General features: G+C 42.9%; 1 long non-coding RNA gene across 1 annotated transcript in view; it reads left to right on the forward strand.

Moving 5' to 3' along the window:
• LOC141425709 (uncharacterized) overlaps positions 1-20,650 on the forward strand; it is a 283,495-nt gene that overhangs the window by 222,555 nt on the left and 40,290 nt on the right. The window contains exon 8 of the long non-coding RNA XR_012450789.1: positions 2,171-2,221. This is a non-coding gene — a long non-coding RNA (uncharacterized lncRNA). The remainder of the gene's footprint in view (positions 1-2,170; positions 2,222-20,650) is intronic.

Genomic DNA, 20,650 nt, shown 5'->3' on the forward strand with positions numbered 1-20,650 from the left:
GCCCTCATGAATGGTCTAGTGCCTTTATAAATGGAATCTTAGAGAGCTCCCTCATCTGTACTGTGTCTGCCATATGAGAACACAGCTAAGAAGTAGACAACTATGGCTAGGAAATAAGTCCTTGCCAGACAATGAATCTGCGATCTTGAACTTCTAGTCTCCAGAACTGTGAGTAACAAATTTCCGTTGTTTATAAGTCATCCAATGTGACTTATAGCACTGAAATGTTATTTTGTTATAGCAGCTCAAACAGAGCGAGACAGTCATCTTCTAGCTGTATGAATGATGACTTTAAAAATCTCCCTTGTGTCTGAGGAGAGAAATTGGCTTAATCTGAACCTTAGGAACCTAGTGCAGGTGTGGAGGGGAGTTTACTGCTTTGGTGCTTTAGGAAGTGAAAAGAGTTCCTAGAAGATTGTTAGACTTTTTGAATCATAAAGGCCCAGTGAAGAACGAGGGTCTTAGGATTACCGGACAAGAAAGTTGCAAATAAATGTTTAGAAGAAATGTCTCTCTCATTGCAAAGGTTATGATTTTATACAAACTGAGACTTTTCCATCCTATCCAGGTTGCTTTAATTCAAATTCAAGTTTCTGGTTTTGTGTTTTAGGTCTGTGTCTTGTTCATCTCTGCATCCTTTGACCCTCTAGCAGAGGGACCAGCCTCCTAGGTGCTTGGTGTATGCTTGTTTGAACCCAGCTGGCTTATTTCATTCCACTTTATAACAATTGAATGTAGATCTGAGGATCACAAAGTTGACCAGTGTGTTAAAACTGGGGATTTGAGCTGGGCGCCGGTGGCTTACACGTATAATCCTAGCTACTCAGGAGGCAGAGATCAGGAGGATCACAGTTAGAAGTCAACCCTAGCAAATAGTTCATGATGCCCTCTCTTTAAAAAACCCTTCACAAAAAAGCACTGGTGGAGTGGCTCAAGGTGTGGGCCCTGAGTTCAAGTGCCAGTAGCACACACATACACACACAAATTGGAGATGTGGATTGGTGAGCCATGTGAGACTCAATTTTCCTTATTCAAAAATGATGATGGCCTCGAGGAACCAAAGTTAATAATGATAACAATGATGGTGGCAGTGGCACCTCCCAAAAACTGCAGAGTTTTGCATTTTCAAAAGCATTCCTTTGCAGTTTACCTTGCTTGCCTCCCACCTCTTTTGCAGGTAATAGTTGGACAACTATTACTATTAAAAGATGCAAATAATTGAAAGTCAGAAAGGTTAAGAGAACAATTCAAGGTCATATAATCAGGGCTTGAGCCCAAGGACCATGGATTCCACATTCATGTATTTCTGTAGCCTTCTTCCAATGCCATACTTCCCTTCTGCTCACGGACCAAGACTGAGACCACTGTGATGCAGACATGAGACCACTGGCCAAAGATGCAGGAGAGGACAGGTCTGGTTAGCTCTTTCCCCATTCTTATTTCTCAAACTAACACAACTTTCTCATAATAAGTAAATGAATAAATGCATAAATAAATTCAAAGAAATATATATGTAACGTAAAAAAGTGAAAGTCTGTTCTCACATCTGAGCTCTTTGTCTGGTCCCACTCCTTTGGTACATAAAACCATTCAGAGATAGTCTCGTATCCACAATTCCAGCATAGGATGTACGACTGACAGCAGCAGCCAATGAGTAGGGAGGAAAACCAGGAGAGTAAGTGTTTCCAAAAAGAACCAGAAGAGTTTATGCAGGAAGCCAGTGTCTGCTGTAAACAGTGTGGTGGGTTTGCCTTCTAAGTCTTCATATTGTATTTACAAACACACATGGGCACTCCATGAACAGCATGCTATCTATTGCATATACATGTTATTTGTGCACACATTTTATATTTGTTAAGATGTTTGAGGCTGCTAGTAAAACAAAACTCAGACTCAATGACTCTTCAACAGCCAAGAAAATGTATTACTGTGTATTACATAACAAGAAGTCCTAAGCTCCATTTGCTCCATAAGAAGTAAATTCAGTTGCTCTGTGATGTCATTTAGGATACAGATCCCTTTTCTGTCCAACTCAGAGAGAGTACTTGTGACAATGTCCATCCTGGGCAGGAGAGTTTTGTTCTCAGCTTGTGGATCATAGGCCAGCCACGGCTGTGCAGTGCCAGCCAGGGTTGCATTATTTCTCATATGAGTTCTTGATCTCTTGCAGGTGATGCCCTGCACTGCCTTGGGAATTTGCCACCAAGAAGACCATTGTCAGGTATGTCCCTTCAACCTTGGACTCCAAATAAACTTCTTTTCTTTCTAATTTACCCTCTCTGTACCACAGAAGATGGACTAACACAGAATCAGTCCCTTTTTTTCCACAAAAATGTGGAGTATCTGCAACCCCAGCATCTAGGTTCCTAGATTTGTAATTGCTAGGGTCAGAGGTCAACAAGCTCCTAAGCCATGTTGGATACTGCTATAATTCTCTTCAGTGTGTGTGGTGGCACAATGGGCATTTCCACCAAAGTGTGTGTAAAGGTCTGTCTCCACACCCTTCCACCAAATACAGATATTGAAGAATTATAACTGGTAATGCTTCTTTTGTCTATGAGGAGATGCAGATGCTAATAGAGATACTAAGAGAGAGAGAGAGAGAGAGAGAAACAGAGAGAGAAACATTTCCCTGTCATCATCCAGTCTCCTAACAAAGCCTCCCATTGGACAAACTACTAGATAGTCAGAGGACAGAGAACTCTGGGAAATGTAGTCCACTGATGTTTGGCATGTCAGCAAAGTGTGGGCCCTGAGTCTGGTGGCAGAAAGGCCAATAACAAGCACAGCTACCCATCTCCCAGATGCTGTGGCTTCTGACACCACCTCTCTGTACTGATGCCATATGCCTTGTTTGGCAGTCATCTTTTCACTTCCCACCTTTCCAGTATGCAATTCATTCTGGACTTAAGAATTGTCTTTTTCTACATGAAGAGCCTATGCTACTCTCCACCTAGGTTGATCATTTCTGTGCCGTCCCTTGGGAAAGCCCTTCCTGAGTTAGGGAGGTTCCCTGTGTTTATAGACCCAGGTATTCAACAGCTAAAGAAAAATGAAGTGTATTGTATGGCTGTGCATGACAACAGGGAAAAGAATTTTGTAGAAATTTTGTAAGTTGTATAGCAAAACGGGACCTCACGGAAACTGAATCTGGAAGGCTATCTGCATCCCAAGGTGGTGGAGGCCTCTTCAGCAGGGATATGTGTTTCATCCATGCAGAGCAACACCATTGCTTCACCACGGGCAAGATTAAACTACTGCCTCACTTCCGTCACCGGCTTCTCTACCTTTCCAGTAACCCATGAGCTACTTAATCTTGACATCCCTTTTCATAATTTACTCGGTGCTATAGTTTGAGTGTCTCCCCTGAAGTTCATGTGTTGGAACCTTAATTCCTCAATGCAGCTAGAATGGGAAGTGGGGCCTGGTGGGAGAATCCTCATGGTGACTAATTCCTTTCTCAAGGGAATGGGTTAGAATGGGAATTTTTGGTCCTCTTTCTCTCTTCCACATGTGTCCTCTTTCCCTTCTGTTTCCTTCCATGAAGCAGTACAAGGTCCTCACTAGAAGCCAACAAGATGCTGGCTCCATGTTTTTGGACTTCTCAACTTCCAGAGCCTTGAGTCAAAATAAACTTTTTTCCTTTATAAATTACCCAGTCTTGGGCACTCTATCATAGCAACACAAAGTGGACTAAGACACGCAGTTTACTCATAGTTTATACTTTCTCTTGAACTTGCAATACTAGTGGTGTTGACTTGTTTGTGGTCTCTTTTTGCTCCTTTCCCCTGCTTAGTTCCAGTTTTGGTCACTTAATCATTGTAATGTTTCCTAATTCAGGTTCTTGAGAACAGAATCTGATGTGCCCCATTTGGGGAAAATGCTTTTGTGCCAGGTGCAACCTAGTGTTGCATTCAAAGGCCTTCCGTTAGTTCAGTGAGCTTGGGTTAGAGGGCATCAGTGCTCTATGAAACAGAACAGCAATGCCTGGGGCTGTACCCTGAGCATGCATGTGGCTGGCAGGTCTCCTGAGAAAGAGGTGATATGTAGGGCAAAAAAGATACCTCAGCAGTTTTGTGTCCTCTGAGCTTTGTGATAGGTTGCTCCTTAACCACACTCCTGTGCTGAACATTCCTTTTGAATCCCCCACAATATCCACCCAGTTCATTAGTTCATTCATTCATTTACTCCTGCTTTCATTCAACACATGTTTAGTGATTTCCTACAAGGTTTCAGGCTTGAACAAAGTCCTGGGATACAAGATAGAAAGACCACATTCCCATCAGGACCTTCCCATGTCCTGTGGCTCCTGCTTGTCCAAAGCTTCCTTCTCTCTGTATCGTGCTTCAGGGATGAAGTTGGGTCTCATTCAATACCAGTAGCTCAAAAAGCACGAAGTCTCATTATAGCTCTTGTCTCTGCATCCTACACCTCCTGGCAAGCATCTTCCTTCACATGTATCAAACATGACTACCCATGGCTTATCACCCTTGGCGGAGAGAGTGCTTTGACTTACCCTTGGCTTCCCATTGTCTGGCACTTCTGATTTTCACATCATGACCTTAAGGGAGATGACACCGGTCTATATAACACACCACAGGCCTCTCCTGCTCATCATGATTATTAGGCCACACACTTGAAACAGGCCATGATTTCTAGTTCCGGTCTTCTCACCAGCCTAGTTAAAACTAAACCACATTTTGAATGATCTGACCTCAGGCTGACATTTACATCTCAATCTACATTTTTTGGTAAGTCTTCTCACACTTGTTTTTTAAATTGACTTTTACTTTTCTCATTTTACATTTGAGGCAAGAAAAAAAAAAGAAATTTCCCAGCATTCAGGTGTTTCTAGGGGATGCTTAGAGCCTTTGATGCCCATGAAGGAAGCCTTTGTTCAACGTTTATTTTTTCTTGTAGATGTGTAATCACCTGAAGTAGTTATGTTATGGCTACAACAGGAACATCATTTGCAGTGTCTGAGCATGTGCATGTTCCCACAGGCTATCCTGGTGGCCATAAATCTCAATGCCGTGTGGAGTCTGTTTATCCAAATACAGAGTAATTCCATTTCTCTGGCATCTACCCTCCACTCCCCATGCTAAAGGCATCTCTCTGCAAGGACCTAGACACAACTGAAGGACTAGTTGCCTCCTTTCCTTACCCTTCTAGGAAAAAATTAGCTCTAAATTGACCTAAAACTCATTTAGTTTATAAAACACCTGTTTATTTATTAGAAGTCAGTAATTGTTTTCAAATTGCATCTATAACAAATGACTTATGTGTTTATTTAGATGCCTAGTAAGTACTAAATAGTTAGTATTAGGGTAAGAGCAATTGATTATAAGAAATAAACACTGTCAGTCTGTGTTCAGAAGTTTGAAACAACAAATAAGAATGTTTATTGGTGCTTATCTATGATAAACAAGGCCACAGATCCCCTCCCTCCCTTTTCTCCTCTGCTGTCTTCTCGTCATTCCCCTTCTTTTTTCCTTCCTTCTTTCCTCAAAACTTGATTTTCTCTACTTGCTATTATGGGGAATTACATGAGTTCCCTTCCTAACATCTCTATTCTAACATGTTACCTCATAAAACTCCACTGGGTGTGCCCTTTTTAAATTAATTCTCACATAAGCAGACTTCAAAGGAACACACATATGAGCAGGCACACTCACTCAGACACATGCACTTGCACGTGGGCATACCCACACACTCACAAAAACCCCTAGATTAGGAAATTCAGAGATCTGAGTTCTGTCCTAATTTTATCTCACAGTGTCTTTTTTTTAGAAAGGTTACAAATAACTCTCAAGTTAAAATGCCATCCCCCTCTCCCCCTTGGGTAAAGTTAATATTAATGTTGCTTAAAAGGAATGACGCTGTTTCTTTTTGAGTGGCTTCTGCACATTTTACCTCCCCAAACCTATTCTTAGAGGACCTTAGGTGGCATTGTACATATTCTTTTGTAGAATAATGGAGTGTTTATATTACTTGGTCCCCTTGTGAGATCAATCAGTCCCTGCTGGAGATTTCTAAACACTGTCTGTAGGTGGTCTTGGCCTGTCATCTCCAGAAGACAAGCTTTCATACTCAGGAAACAGGCCTCACCCATGTCCCACATAGCCCAGGACACCAGGCCCAGCACATCATCTAAGCTTCTCACAGGCCAGACAGTAACTGATGGTGTTGTCACCAGTCTCATCCCTGAAACAAATGTTTTAAATTCCTTCTCTAGAGCCCCATGCACAATGAAGGAATGAGAACAGGAGCTCCTCAGCAAGGGGAGAGCTGGCCTGGCTGAGTGGGACGCTACACTGAGTGCCTGCTCTGTGCTTTGGTGCTCATCTGTCCTCTTGCCATTCTTCAGTATAGAATCTCTTCTTACTTAAAGATATTGAATTCTGCCTGTTCTCAAATGGTATTTGGGTTTCTCAAACAGGAAAAAAGTCATATGATGAGGTATAATCCAATGACTTCATATCCTGTTAGGTTTTCCAGAAAACATGCAAGAGGTTGTTAGTTCTCCTTTAAGCAACATCCCTGTCACTGAGGTAGCTCTTCACTTGCAGAGCCACCTGGTGGGAGTTTAAACCATACATCTAGATATTTACTTAAGGACACTGGCAAGGAAATTAGGGGCAAAGCAAGGGGCTGCTGCTATACTGCGTTTACATCTTTTCATTCAGGATTGACTTCTGGTCTGATGGCCCTATCACTTACAGCAAGAGCACCAGAAGGTGGAAGATCAGAAAGCACAACTTCAAGGGTTTCCTTTGCCTTTCCTAGCTGTGCTGCCCCAAAGAGAGCCCTTAGCCTCACCGGATTGGGAATATCTTGTCCACCAAAGGGCTTGGTCTATGTGGGCTCTAATGTGTCTGTCAACTCTGCATTCTGTTACGATGAGCTTCATGTGTCATTAAAATCTGTGTGCATAGTGCTGGCATCCCCCCAAGGTTGTGCTATTGGGCCAGAGAAAAGAAGCGTTTCTGGGCCTGAGGAGTCACAGGCCTTGCTTTCCACGGTTTAAGGTGTGCAGACCATCTTGGTTCAACACAAGATTCCACAGACAGGAAGCTATTTGCAAAGATGGGTGTTAAAAGGTGTGGTACTATTCAGTAATCTGCTGAAGGCGATGTATTGTTTGTTTTTCCTGTAATTTATCTTTCAGAAGGCAAGTAGCCTGGAGTGGAAGCAATAGACCATGGACTTTCAAAAGGCAGGACTCTGCTTCTAGTGGGGCAACGTTCAGGCTTTCTTTGTGCCAAAGATATCGTCAAGGAAGAATATTTTAGAATCTCATTGATGTTTCTTTTGTGTACATGTATGAGACTAGGGTTTAAACTCAGGGCTTCATGCTTGCAAGGCAGGCATTCTACCACTTGAGCTACACCTCCAGTTCATTTTGCTGCAGTTATTTTGGAGACTGGGTCTCATGAACTATTTGCCTAGGCTGGCTTTGATCTGCAATCCTCCCGTTCTCAGCCTCCTGAGCAGCTAGAATTACAGGTGTGAGCCACTAGCGCTCAGCTTCATTGATGTTTCTTGATATCAAAACACAGGCCTAATTTCTGCTGAGTCTTTGAGAAACCAGATGAGCACTGTTGTGCTTTGGATCTTGAATGACTTCCAGAGGCTAAGTTTGGTCCCCAGCCTGTGGTGCTATTGGGAAGTAGTAGAACCTTTAGTAGGTAGGGCCTAGTGGGAGGAAGTTAGGTCACTGGGGTTGTGCTCTGGAAGATGATATTGGAACTTGCCCCTTCCCTTCTTTTTGCTTTCTGAATGTCAAAGGGAACAGCCTCCTCTACCACATGTTCTTCCCGTAAGGTACTGTGCACCATAGACCCAAAGCAACAGGATCAAGTAATCGTGATCTGAAACCATAGGTTTTTCCTTCTGATAAGTTGATCTTTTCAGGTATTTTGTCACAAAAATGGAAAGCTGACTAACACAAGTGTTCAGGCCTCCTCTTGAATCTTCTGAAGCAGAGTAGTGATGAGAAGTCTATTAAAGTCAGACCAAGAAGCCAGACACCAAGACAGCAATTAACCCAAAGGGTTTGACACTATTAATTCATGTTATGTGCTATCCTCCTTGGGTTACCTGTTTTTATTGGGTCTTTATTGGTCCTTTGAATCAATTCCCTCAGATTCTGTATTTCCTCTGCACTGGTAAGTCCAGGAACTTGCATGGTGGCAGCTCTGGGTATCTGGGTGATCCACTACAGGCCTAACTTACTTCCTTTGGTTGCAGACTTTGGGGTACATTTTCAGATTGCTTGTGCAATCTGGGGTTGACATTGGTTGTGGTTTCTCTGTATAAATATCCTCCTATGGCTTAGATGTGGCTTGTCTAGCACACAAGGTCTGTGTGCTAGAGGTTTAATCCCTAATGCAACAGTGTGGTAGAACCTTTAGTAGACAGGGCCTAATGGAAGCTAATTAGATTGTGGAGGTGAGCACTACTTTATTTTTTATTTATTTATTTTTTTTTCATTTTTCTTTTATTATTCATATGTGCATACAAGGCTTGGTTCATTTCTCCCCCCTGCCCCCACCCCCTCCCTTACCACCCACTCCACCCCCTCCCGCTCCCCCCCCCTCAATACCCAGCAGAAACCATTTTGCCCTTATCTCTAATTTTGTTGTAGAGAGAGTATAAGCAATAATAGGAAGGAACAAGGGTTTTTGCTGGTTGAGATAAGGATAGCTATACAGGGCATTGACTCACATTGATTTCCTGTGTGTGGGTGTTACCTTCTAGGTAAATTCTTTTTGATCTAACCTTTTCTCTAGTACCTGTTCCCCTTTTCCCATTGGCCTCAGTTGCTTTAAGGTATCTGCTTTAGTTTCTCTGCGTTAAGGGCAACAAATGCTAGCTAGTTTTTTAGGTGTCTTACCTATCCTCACCCCTTCCTTGTGTGCTCTCGCTTTTATCATGTTGAGCACTACTTTAAAAGGAATTAATGCACATATCATGGGGGTGGCTTAGGTCTCTTTACACACACTGCTCCCTCTTCCACTTTTCTGCTATGTTGTGATGCAGCCAAGGGGACTTTGATAGATGGCATCAACATATTTGGAATTTCCATTCACCAGAACTGTAAGCCTTGTGGACCTCTGCTATATAATTATGCAGTCTGGGATATGCTGTCATTAGCAACAGAAGATGGACTTGGACACTTCTGTTTGTCAGACAGATGAAAATGGGTGCTTATTCCTGTGGCACACTGATTCTCTGCCTTAGAGTTCCTGGCGTATTTAGTAAGAAGTCTTAGAATACTTAAATAGGAACTCCTGTCTGCATTTATTCCTGACTGTGCCCCACTCCCATCTTTTCTGGTTTAGGCCATTTTCTGGTTTCCAGGACATCAGGAAGGCTGTGGATTGCATCCTTTCTCCAAACTGCTGGCTGAGAGGCAGAGAGTTGTGCTGGGTCCGAAGAAGCTAAGAATGTGGTCTAAGGGCAGTGGCCCTATCGCCATGCATTGTCGGGATGAATGACAAGGACAGCAAGAGCAAAGGACGTGATTGGGAAGCACGTGACACAGTGGAAGGAACATGGATCAGACATTGGAGGTCTGGAAATGATCCCAAGCCTGACACAATTATCTTGTGGCTTTAGGCCAAGGTCACCTCCATGGGCTGTCAGGTTCTTTGGCTATGAAACTAATAGCATTTACTAAAAGACTTCTTAGGTTGTTCTCCACACAGATACATTATGATGCTTTCGCTTGAGAGAGAGATGGGATTGGATGTGGGGAGCAAAATAGAAGCAGGCATTTGAAACATATCTTCAGACCACTGCCATTTGGAGATCCATTAGAAGGGAAGATAGACACCTCCAGAAATAGGATATTGACTAGAGGCGAGCTCCACTTGATTAATGAAGAAAAAGAATGTTTGGGTGGTACTGGGGTTGGAACTCTAGATCTCAAGCTCACTTACTTGAGCCACACAACTCCTTTTTGCTTTAGTTATTTTTAAAGGTATTTTTAGTATTTTTTTCACATTTATGCCTCAGGGCCAGCCTCAGACAGCACTGTTGGGACCACAGGCACATGCCACCATGCTCATCTTATTAGGCATTAGGGAGATGGGGGTCTCCCTAATTTTTTGCCCTAGACTTGCCTTGTACTGCACTCTCCCAATCTTTACTCCCCAAGTAGCTGAGATTATAGGCAAGCATCACCAGGCCCAGCCATGAAAATTCTCCAATGTACATTTCACCCCTTACTAAAAAGTAAGGCAGGAACTTGGCTGGCTTATTACTTTTTGGGTCAATAACACCTACAATTGCACCTGACTCACAGAATACCCTCAATACATCATTACTGAGTGAGTGAATAGATGGATGGATGGATGAACCTACAGTGGTTGTCACTGGTCCTGCTGTAAAACTCAGACTCTATTTCCTGTTTCCCAGACATTCACCAGCCCATCTTGTGACTTATCTGCAGGTCATGAATGTGTAGTGTACAGGACTGGACTGTGCCCCCTGCTCTTTGTCACATGATTTTAGGCAATTCTCCAAGGCCACACCTTGAGTCCCACCTCCTCCATGGAGCCCCTCTTTGCTTTGCTTGCTGGACACTGGCTGAACTTCCCTCTGGTTTTCTTTGTCAGTACCAGGGTTTGAAATCAGAGCCTTGCACTGGCTAGTTAGGTATTCCCCCCACCCTTCCCAGCCCTTTTGCTTTGACTGTTTTTGAGATAGGGTCTCGCTTTATGCCAGGACTGGCTTGGACTGTGATTCTCTTAGTAGTGCTTCCCTGCATAGAGACGACAGGGGTGTAACACCATGCTACAGCCATTGGTTGAGATGGGGGGTTCTCATAAAATTTTTACCTGGTCTGGCCTGGAATCATGATCCTCCTGATCTCTGCCTCCCAAGTAGCTAGGATTACAGGTTTGAGCCACCATGCCCAGCCTGAATTCTTACACATAGCCAGTGTGGACATGGTAGCATTCCCTTGTATGGCTGGTAAGGTCAAGGTTTTCAACCAGGGTCTATGTAGAAAGAAAAGCACCACAGAGCTGTTGGTTGCAATCCTTTCTGTGCACCCGCTAAATGGAGCTATGTGGCTCTCAGCTTCGACTTCCTCCCTTGTGGATTGGACTAAAGTGCATTTGCCTAGGGCACTACTGTGAGGGTTGGATGAGTTGATTCTAAGAGACATTTATGAACCTTCTCTCTGAAACAGTCTGTGAAAGTGGGCATCATTGCTGAAGCCCAGGGAAGAATATGAAATGTAACTATATCCTTATTCACACAAGTGCCACCATCATAGCAGTGTTTATGAAACGGCAAAGAATGTGTCATCTTAACATCTCAGAAAGATAGATTTGCTCTATCAGAATGTGGATCACAGGGTGAGGTTTGTTCCATTTCCTCTTCTAGAATGTTCTCCATCAACCCCCATCATCCACAGAGCAGAAATGAGACATAGCAGGGGTTGAAATGATTATCAGCTGCTGTCTTTATTCTCGGCTTGCTGAAGAATTGGCCTTGAAGTTGAGGTGGCACTTTCAGAGAGAATTCAGAAATCTTGGTGCCATTGCCCTGCCCTCTCCTTCCAAGTCTTCCAGGTACAGCCCTCAGAAGGGTTTCCAGACCCATGCAGGGTTTCCCTCTTCATAGGAAAACCAGGGGAAAACCCAAAGATGGCTAAGCAGGTATTTCCCAAACCAGCAACAATGCCTCCTCAAAGGAGGCTGAGCTGCAGCCGTTTCAACACCAAGAAATCACCAGAGGTGGGGACAGCGCTCAGTCACAGCTAGGGAGGATAAGTAAGCCCTGGAGTGCTATTGCACAGTGTGGGCACGGTGTTTTTAAGTTGGAAGAAAGGGTTTTGAGTGTTTTCACCACAAAGAAGTGATAAATGACGAGATATGCTTATGCAGATTTTTTAAATCCAGATTTGAACTTTACACTGCGTACACATAAATTAAAACGTACAATTTTGTATGTCAATTGAAATTAACTAATTGATTAATGTTTTCAAAAAGATATCATAAGGGAGAGAGAGAAAGAGAAGGAGACAGAGAGAGACAGAGAGAGGGCAAAGTGAAAGATCAAGAAGAATAGATCAGCGTGATACCACCAGAACGAGTGAGTGGTGTTTGCTTGCTTGTTTGACATGTCGTGGACGGTTTGATCAGTTATTGCTTCTTCATGTGAGGGGTAAAATTCTTCTGTCTCTGCAATGTTTAGCAACTCCTAAGTAAATGATTTGACAAATGTTCCTCACGGGTTGTAACACGCCCAGGACTGCAGACCAGCCTGGCTGGCTCTGTTCTTAGCAATAGTTGTTAAGCTCCCTCCATTAGTGTTTTTAAACAATGAGGGACATGTCATCTTGATTTGACATGATAATCCTGAGTGAACAGAATTTCTTCACAGTGAGTGAAACTGGTTTGTGACTTCACTGTTACTGACCTTCAGAGGTGGAGTCATGAGTAGAACCCTTCCTTTTCTTGTTGCCTCCTCCACCTTTTAGCCCCCAGCCTCCACCCTGTACCAGCCTCCCTTCTCTTTGAGTTTGGAGACTGCTCCAAACACTGTCATTGCCCAGTTTCTGCTCAGCTATCCACTCACCTGTCATGTACTTTACAAGACTTTGCCCAGGGTTCCACAATCGCTACAGCCAACTGTATCTTAATAGTCAATAGCCTTGTTTTCTGCTTTTTAGTTTGGCTAAAACTCCACAGGAAGTAGCTTTTTGAAAGGGGATGTGTAAGAGGAAAGTATTGTTGTACCTATTAATACTGCTTATTTGTTTAAAGCATAAATATTTGTCTTTTCCTATGTGTACATAACTATGTACAACTTAATATTCGTTTATGACCTGTATAGCATTTTTTTTTGGTGGCACTGGGGTTTGAACTCAGGGCTTTGAGTTGCTTGGCTGGCGCTCCACTACTTGTGCTCCACCCCCAGCTTTTTTTGCTTTAGCTATTTTTCAGATAGGGTTCTGCTTTCATGCCAGGGAAACCTAGACTGAGATCCTTCTATTTATGCTTCCCATATAGCTGTCATGACAGACTCACACCACCACATCCAGCTTTTTATTGGTTGAGAAGGTGTCAGGAACATTTTTGCCTGGGCTGGCCTCAAACCATGATCCTCCCCATCTGTGACTTCCAAGTAGCTAGGATTACAGGTGTGAGCCACCACACCCATCTAATAAAGTAGCATTCGAAAAGGGATAATTGATTTATGTGCATCAAATCAATTTAAATGAATTATGTTAATTATAATTCATGAAAGTTACAATCAACATCAAAAGGCAAATGTTTTAATAACCCAATTAAATAATAAAATGATTACTTAGAGTAATGGTGAAAGTTTTGATCTATTATTAGTGATAGCCAGGTTTGTATTAGTTAGGAATTTCTTGGACATTGTTCATGAATGAAATATATTTAAAATAAATATTCAGAACAGTTTTTTCATGATCCTTCAGAATGTCTCATTGATGGTGCAAATAAAAAAAGATTAGCAAATAATTATTAGCTACAAGACTGTGCTGGCAAAATGTGTAAAACTCTTGGGTGACTTAAAAGATATTTTAAATGAAATATTAAGTGATAATTTAACTTCTCACACACTTTTAAGTTGAAAAAATCTAGAAGACTTTGATTAATTGAATTACATTGAAAATTGACAATGTATTCTCCATTTTCTATACAAGTTTAAAAAATTCTATTTATTATTACTTACCTTGAATTTAAAAGGGAAGGTAGCGCTCAGCCTGTATATGAAATTTTTTATGTGAAATACTACTCTCACTTTTCTCCTTAGAAAAAAATAGAAGCTAAGTCATACTGTGGTTGAGAGAGATACCACCTTTCATGTAGTACAACCTTGATTATCCCTAAACTGAAATTTAGAAATTAAAGATGGTTTAAAATCTGTAACTATTTTGAGCATTGAATGACATCACAAGTGGGAAGCTCCACACCTGACCTGATGTGATGGGTCCTAGTCAAAATACAGGTGCACTAAGAATATTGTGTAAGATTATCTTCAGATTATATGTATAAGGTATACAGGAAACATAAGTGAATTTCATGTTTAGATTTGGGTCTCATCTACATGACACCTCATATGTCTATACAAATATTAAAAAAATCTGAGGAAGTCCAAAATTTTAAACATTTCTGGTCCCAAGAATTTTTAATAAGGAGCACTCAACCTGTGTGTAATGGATGTCAGTGATGAATCTGTAATGGCTAGCATGATATTTTGTCATTTCTACCTCCTGCTAAATGTGGGCCCTTCTAATTGAATTTCATCTGGAAACACTGTGGCCTTGTGTGAAATGACAGTCATGCCCTCACTTTCTGTGCTATGTTCCCAGGATCAGGGTCAATCACTCATGACTAAATGAGTGGTGGTAAGGAGTAGGAGCTCTGTCGAGTTGCTGCAGAGCTGCATGTCACATCCACCTTCTTTGAGTGGGGCCTGAGACCTGGTCTTACTTGTCAGTCTGGCCTCAGAACAGGAAAGATGGGGAAATTCACAGCTGAGTCAAGAGCCATTACCTGGCACCTGCTGCCAGGCACAGCCTCGCCAAAAGGAAACCTGCTCCCATGCCGGTAATAGGAACACAGAGATGGGCTCTTATATCCTCACAACAAGGCAGGGGCATAGGTCTTGTCAAACCTGTTTTGTGGGCTAAGGAGAGCTCAATTTCACTCTCTTTAAGCCACTCACACTCACCCTGAATTCAGCTGTGCTGTTCTCTCTATCCCAGAGTAGGCTTTATTCTTATACAAAGGATGATAATTCTACTTGGGAAGATTCACTTTCAGCACAACAGAATGAGGAACTTGTCAAATCCTCTTCTCCAAAAGTAACTAGTATGCTGGACAAAACCATGAAAACAATAATTTCAACACTTGAAGATGGCTCAGCCTCCCTCCCAGCTCTGCTGTCTGTCCAGTGGAACAGACACTGCTGGAGCAGCTCAATTGACTCTGGGTGTTGTTAGTGAATATAGAGGTCTCCAGGGCCAGCAAGCAGGGAAGGCTACAGCTCTCCCTTCTGAGGATGTAACTTAAGTGGTGGAGGCCCAGAATTCAAAACCCCAGTACAGCCAAAAACACACAAAGCAAAACATAAAAAGAAAAAATCTAATAACAGAAATTCCTTCATGGGGGCAAATCATAATCCAGAAATCTTACAATATGAAATGACCAATATTCAACAAAAATTATAAGATATGGGAAGAAACAATAATTTATGATTCATACTCAGCAAAACAGCAAATCTGACTTGGAATGGATCTAACTGGATTGATTCACATTAAGAACCTTGAGACTTAATTCTCTTGAACCCTCCAGGTCTTCAAAAACCTACTTTTCCCAGTTAAAGGCATTGCTAGAAGACAATACAGAAACCTGTGTCTTGCAATATAATATATGTTCCCCTCAGGACCCACATCTACTACGCATCCTGGTGACCAGACAAATAATTAGGTACTTGTTACATGATACCTTAGCCTGCTAAGTGAAAAGGGAATTATACAGTGGGGGAATGGATGATATGGCCTTGCTAAGAACCCTGGGAGAAACTGTCCACAGTCTGCTACAACAGCTAACGGAAGCTTGGACAAAGCAATGGCCTGTACTGATTCAAGTAGAAGTGCTAGACTGGCATGGCAGAGAATGGAGGAAAGAATTACAAGAAACCATAGAATGTGGCCTTCATACACAAGGCTGAAAACCACACTGGCTAACTGTGCTCTTTAGGAGGTCTCAAAGCAGACTTCACGTATTAGAGAAATAAGGACTGCCCTGGAGAGAGGGCATCAGCATTACTGAGAGACTCAGTGGTGAATGCTCTGAGTAACCCAAACCTAACAGTACTTAACAGGACTAGTTACAGAGCTGGTGTCCTTAGTAGCAGTGGGGACACTAGGATCCTAAACTAATAAAAGTGATGATGGTGCTTGCCCAGAGCAAGGATAGCACAATGACTAGAACAAGCAGTAAGTTAGAGTTGCTACCAGGAGTTCTTGGATACAATATTCTTAGGGCAAGATAGATCACTGGGCAGCAAAAGGACTGTTGAATTTCTATAACCAATAGTTATGATCCCTTTCTGAATTTCTGGAACTGAATCAGTTCTCAGATTAGAATCCACTGAGTAAGGAGAGGCTGGTGCCCATTAAGAAAAATTTGGCCATGCCAAGTCATATGTATTTGGTAGGATTCACCTAGTCCTTTCTCAGATGGACCTGTGGTCATTTACTTGGACAACCCCTTCTGCAGGAAGGAGAATACTCATATTCTGAGGAGTATTGGAACAGGGCTTGAGTTAACACTGGTACCTTAGCACCAAAAGTGTCACCGCGACTGCCATGTTAAAGTAGACATCACTTGGAGTCAGGGAATGAATGAATCTCTGGCCTAGGTCTGACTTGCAGTGGGTTCACTGGGTCCAGAGAATATCACAGCCATTTTTCTGGTCCCGAGTATATGATTAGAGTAGATATAGATTAGATACTCTTGTTGGAATACTCCCCATAGTACTTCCTTTGCTTGTGGTCTAAGACCTAATAGAAGACCAAGAGGAAGTCTCTGAAATGGCCCACAGCCCATTTAAGAAAAGAAATCACAAATAACATTGCCTCTCCAAGGATTGAGACGAGTACCAAGCCACCTATAAAGTTTGCACAGGTGGTAATTCTCATATCTCCACTTAATTCAGTCTGGTACCTACCATTTGAGCGAGATCTTAGCAGATGATAGTAGACCACTCAAGTAAATAATAGCTGCAACTGAATTCTGATCCTAGATATGGTATCACTGGCAGAGCTCATGAACTTAGCCTCAAGCTGTTGTATGTGGTCAGTGTCTGGACAAGATACTTCTTTTCCATCTGGAAGGAGAAATAGCTGGCTCTTACACGGGTCAGGGAACAGTCTTATTCATGGTGATGCTAACTCTCTCAGCCTTTGTCATGATCTAACCCAAAGTGACCAGAGACATCTGGGTGGCCTGCACAATATCATGCTGGTCCATCATATTGATAGCAGCCTATTGATCACATCAGATTACCAGGAAGTGGCAAACACATCGAGAGCATTTGCAAGATTTATGTGCTCCAGAAGGCAGGAAGTAAATCTTACAAAGATTTGGGGGTTCATCAGCTAAGGTTTGATTAGAAAAGCAGAAACACTATGAGTGATTCAGACTTCTTGTGAGATTGAGACCTATGTACCTGCAGGAGGAGCTAGTGTAGGTCTGAGGTTAGCAGGAAAGATGGATGTGAAGTGAAGGAGAGTTAAGGATAGACTGGAGACTGTGAGGACAGCTGCATTCTTCCAGAGCAAATGGGAATCTACAGGGACTCACTGGGACTCATGTGTCTGCCACCACTCCTAATGTCTATGGTGTAGATGACCTGCAAATGCCTTCCCCCATGGAGCTACACACACACACACATGTGGCTCAGCATTCAAGGAAGCTAAAGGAGATGGTCTGGTACAGGCAATGGAAGGAGCTGAGGGCATGGCTGCTGCCATTCTCTTATAAGCTGAGATCAAGGATCTCAGAGCAGTGGTGCCCAGCTCTGTGCCTACCCTCAGAGTGTAAAGAGAAACAGCTGCTGTTTCACCTCTGCCTTCCAAATTGCATGCTGATTTCCTTGTGGCCACCCCAACTCTTAAACCACACAGGAGAAGAGATGCTGAAAATGTAGTTCCACTCTGCCAAATTAGCAGAGTACAAAGCTGCCCAACAATAAATTCACTACAAAAATGGAGCTTTGAGGGTTGCAGTAGTCTGGAGCACACTGGAACTGTTTGTGCAAAGTGAAAGGATAGGTATTTGGTAGTCTCTCCCCCCACATGCAGGTTTGCTTTCAGTTACCTAGGATCAACTCAGTCTGAAAATCTCAGATAGAAAATTCCAAAAGTAAATTGATAAGTTCTAAATAGTATGCTATTCTGAGCAGCATGGTGAAATCCCATCTTCTGGTTCCATCCTACCTAAGAGGTGAAGCACCCCTTAGTCCAAAAGTCCATTTATATACAGCAAAACACATGGTCAATAAAGGGGTTTAGAACTACCCACTTTCAAGCATCCACTGGAGGTCCTGATATGTATTCCCCATGGAGAAGGGAAGACCCTGGTGGTCATAACTCACATTTACCATTCTCTTGCTTGCCATCCTCAGATTCTGGAAGCAGTGCATTCCTTTCTTGCTAAACTACTTAACCCATTTGCCACATGACATAGGGACTGTCAGCTTTGCATGGGATACAGAGCAGGACAGGCCATGCAGCACATCCAGACTACAGTGCAAACCACTGCCACTTGGGGCCATGGGACCTGACAGATCCCATGGAACCAGCAGGTAACTGGTGGGAGAGGAATATAAAGCAAGCCCCAACAGGGGAATCAGCACCTGCGCACTAAGGCGGTGGAAGAAGACCAGACCATCTGCAGCAGAGCACCTCGCATCATTTGCAGAAGAGCTCCTACCATGCTATTGGCAACCACTGAGTGTCTGACCATGGGTTACCAAGTGATTATGTAGCCCACACTGCCCATAAAAATCACTTGAATGATGTCTTGGAGAAAAGAATGCCTGTCCTGCCACCCTTGCAAGTTTGTGGTGGTGATCAATAGAGAAGTACGTGTGACTCTGCTCTGGACATTAGAAATCTCTACTCAGATGAAATACACTGTTATTAACATTATGGACTATAAATGAGGAGCTACATTTGGTGTTGTTAATACCCAATAGGGTCGAAATGATGATCCATACAGGAAAGCCAAACATCCCTCCTCACTCCCACCACCTCCTATCAATGCACACTTGCAGCATGGCCCCTACATCCAGAGAGATGGGTGGGGGGCTAAGCATAGTGTCCAGGGTGGCAGATGCCAAGCCAGGTGAACTGAGGACCTTGGATATGTCCTTTAAACTCTGAGATTAAAGGTGCTCACTGGAAACATAGGAATAGCAGTAAAAATCCAGGAAGGCAAGGACTGTCCAGCCATTGATGGTGTTCATGCTTTTTTAGAACCTGGGGGCCAGCACTGCCCCAGACACGGGGACAAGCAGTGGACAAATAGACAAAAGCTTTTGCCCAAAGCTCACACTGTAGGGAAGGAAACATACAGCAAATAAAATAAGTCAGCAAAACACAGTTGCCTTTCCATATTTTCAGTGTGCTGCTTCCAGGACCTCTGTGGATACAAAAATCCATGGATGCTTAAATCCCTTATGTGAAAGAACCTTCACACAGCCTCCTGTGTGCTTTAAATCATTGTTCAGTGACTAGTTATACATGATACAATCCCAGTGCTGTGTCAGTAGCTGTAAATCGGTGGGAGATATAGACTGTGTGTGAGCTGTGGAGTGCACTGGGCCTGGGATTGGGTAGGAATTTTAGATGTGGTGGCCTAAGAAGATGACTTTCAAATAAAGGCCTCAAAGAAGGAAGGGAGAAAGCAGCAAAGGAGGCTAAAGAGTCAGGCAAAGGAAACAGCTAGCACAAAGTACAGAGGTATGGAGTAGGCCACTGGGCAAAGAGGCCAGGGAGGTGGGGGAACTAAAGGAGAGAGAATGAAGGAAGGTATGAAGGGAGGTCAGAGAGGAAGCTGGAATTGAAGGAGACCATCCCAGGAAGTGCTCAGCAACTCTGACACATAGTAGGTGCTCCGGAAAAGGTGACTATGAAGTTACAGCTATCTCTCCTTATCCTCAGGGATATGTTCTAAGCTCCCAGTAGATGCCCAAAACAGCAGGTAGTGCTGAACCGTATGTATACTGTTTTTTCCTCTATGTAATACATATTTTTGGTAAAGTTTAATTTATAAATTAGGCACAGGAAGAAACTGAAAACTTATAACAAAATAAAAATTATAACAATGTACTATATTAAAAGTTCTTTAAGACTTATGAATTGCTTATTTCTAGAATTTTCCATTCAATATTTTTAGACTGTGTTTGATCATGAGTAACTGAAACTGTGGATACAGGAGCAGGCTACATTAAGTGAAAATTTGGAAATGAGAAAAAAGTTGAAAGATCTCCTTCCTTGGGGTTAGTACTTTGGATGATCTCTTTTCTGTGAAACTTGCCCTATGGAGGTGTGTGACCAGTTGCCAGGCCTCCTTGGGTAGGGATATTTTAGACCAAGGATGACCACCTACCAGACACTGTCCACACCCTCTCAGGATAATGAGGCCAGGAGTCTAGAGGCCCACAATGTCCCTGTCCTTCCACCCTGTCTGCACCTGAGCAGCGGGAGGTAATGCAGGTAAGAACCAGTATTCTGAGAGATAGTGGAAGGTGGACAACTGCATGCACACCATAATACTCCCTTCATGGTTCTTCATGGAGAATAGTGTTGCCCAGTCATGCACTCAGAGAAAATGGGCTTTTCTGCAAAATCCAGAAATCTCTGGGTAGTCCAGAGAGAAGTTTCACAGAGAGAAGTTGTTTTAGCCACTGCTAGACCAAGCGTTTGCCAGGGGTGCTTGACCTGGTGTCTGCTCTCCTGTAGGCCTGTCACACGGTGATTGTGAATAGACGAACCTCTGAACATCTCTTTGTGTTGGCAAAATGCTTTGTGGTAGTGAAGCTTCTGAGATTTGTATCCCATTTTACACTGGGGAAGCACCTGAGCTGC

The sequence above is a fragment of the Castor canadensis genome, chromosome 8 (genome assembly GCF_047511655.1).
Source record: "Castor canadensis chromosome 8, mCasCan1.hap1v2, whole genome shotgun sequence".
NCBI classification, from domain to species: Eukaryota; Metazoa; Chordata; class Mammalia; order Rodentia; family Castoridae; genus Castor; species Castor canadensis.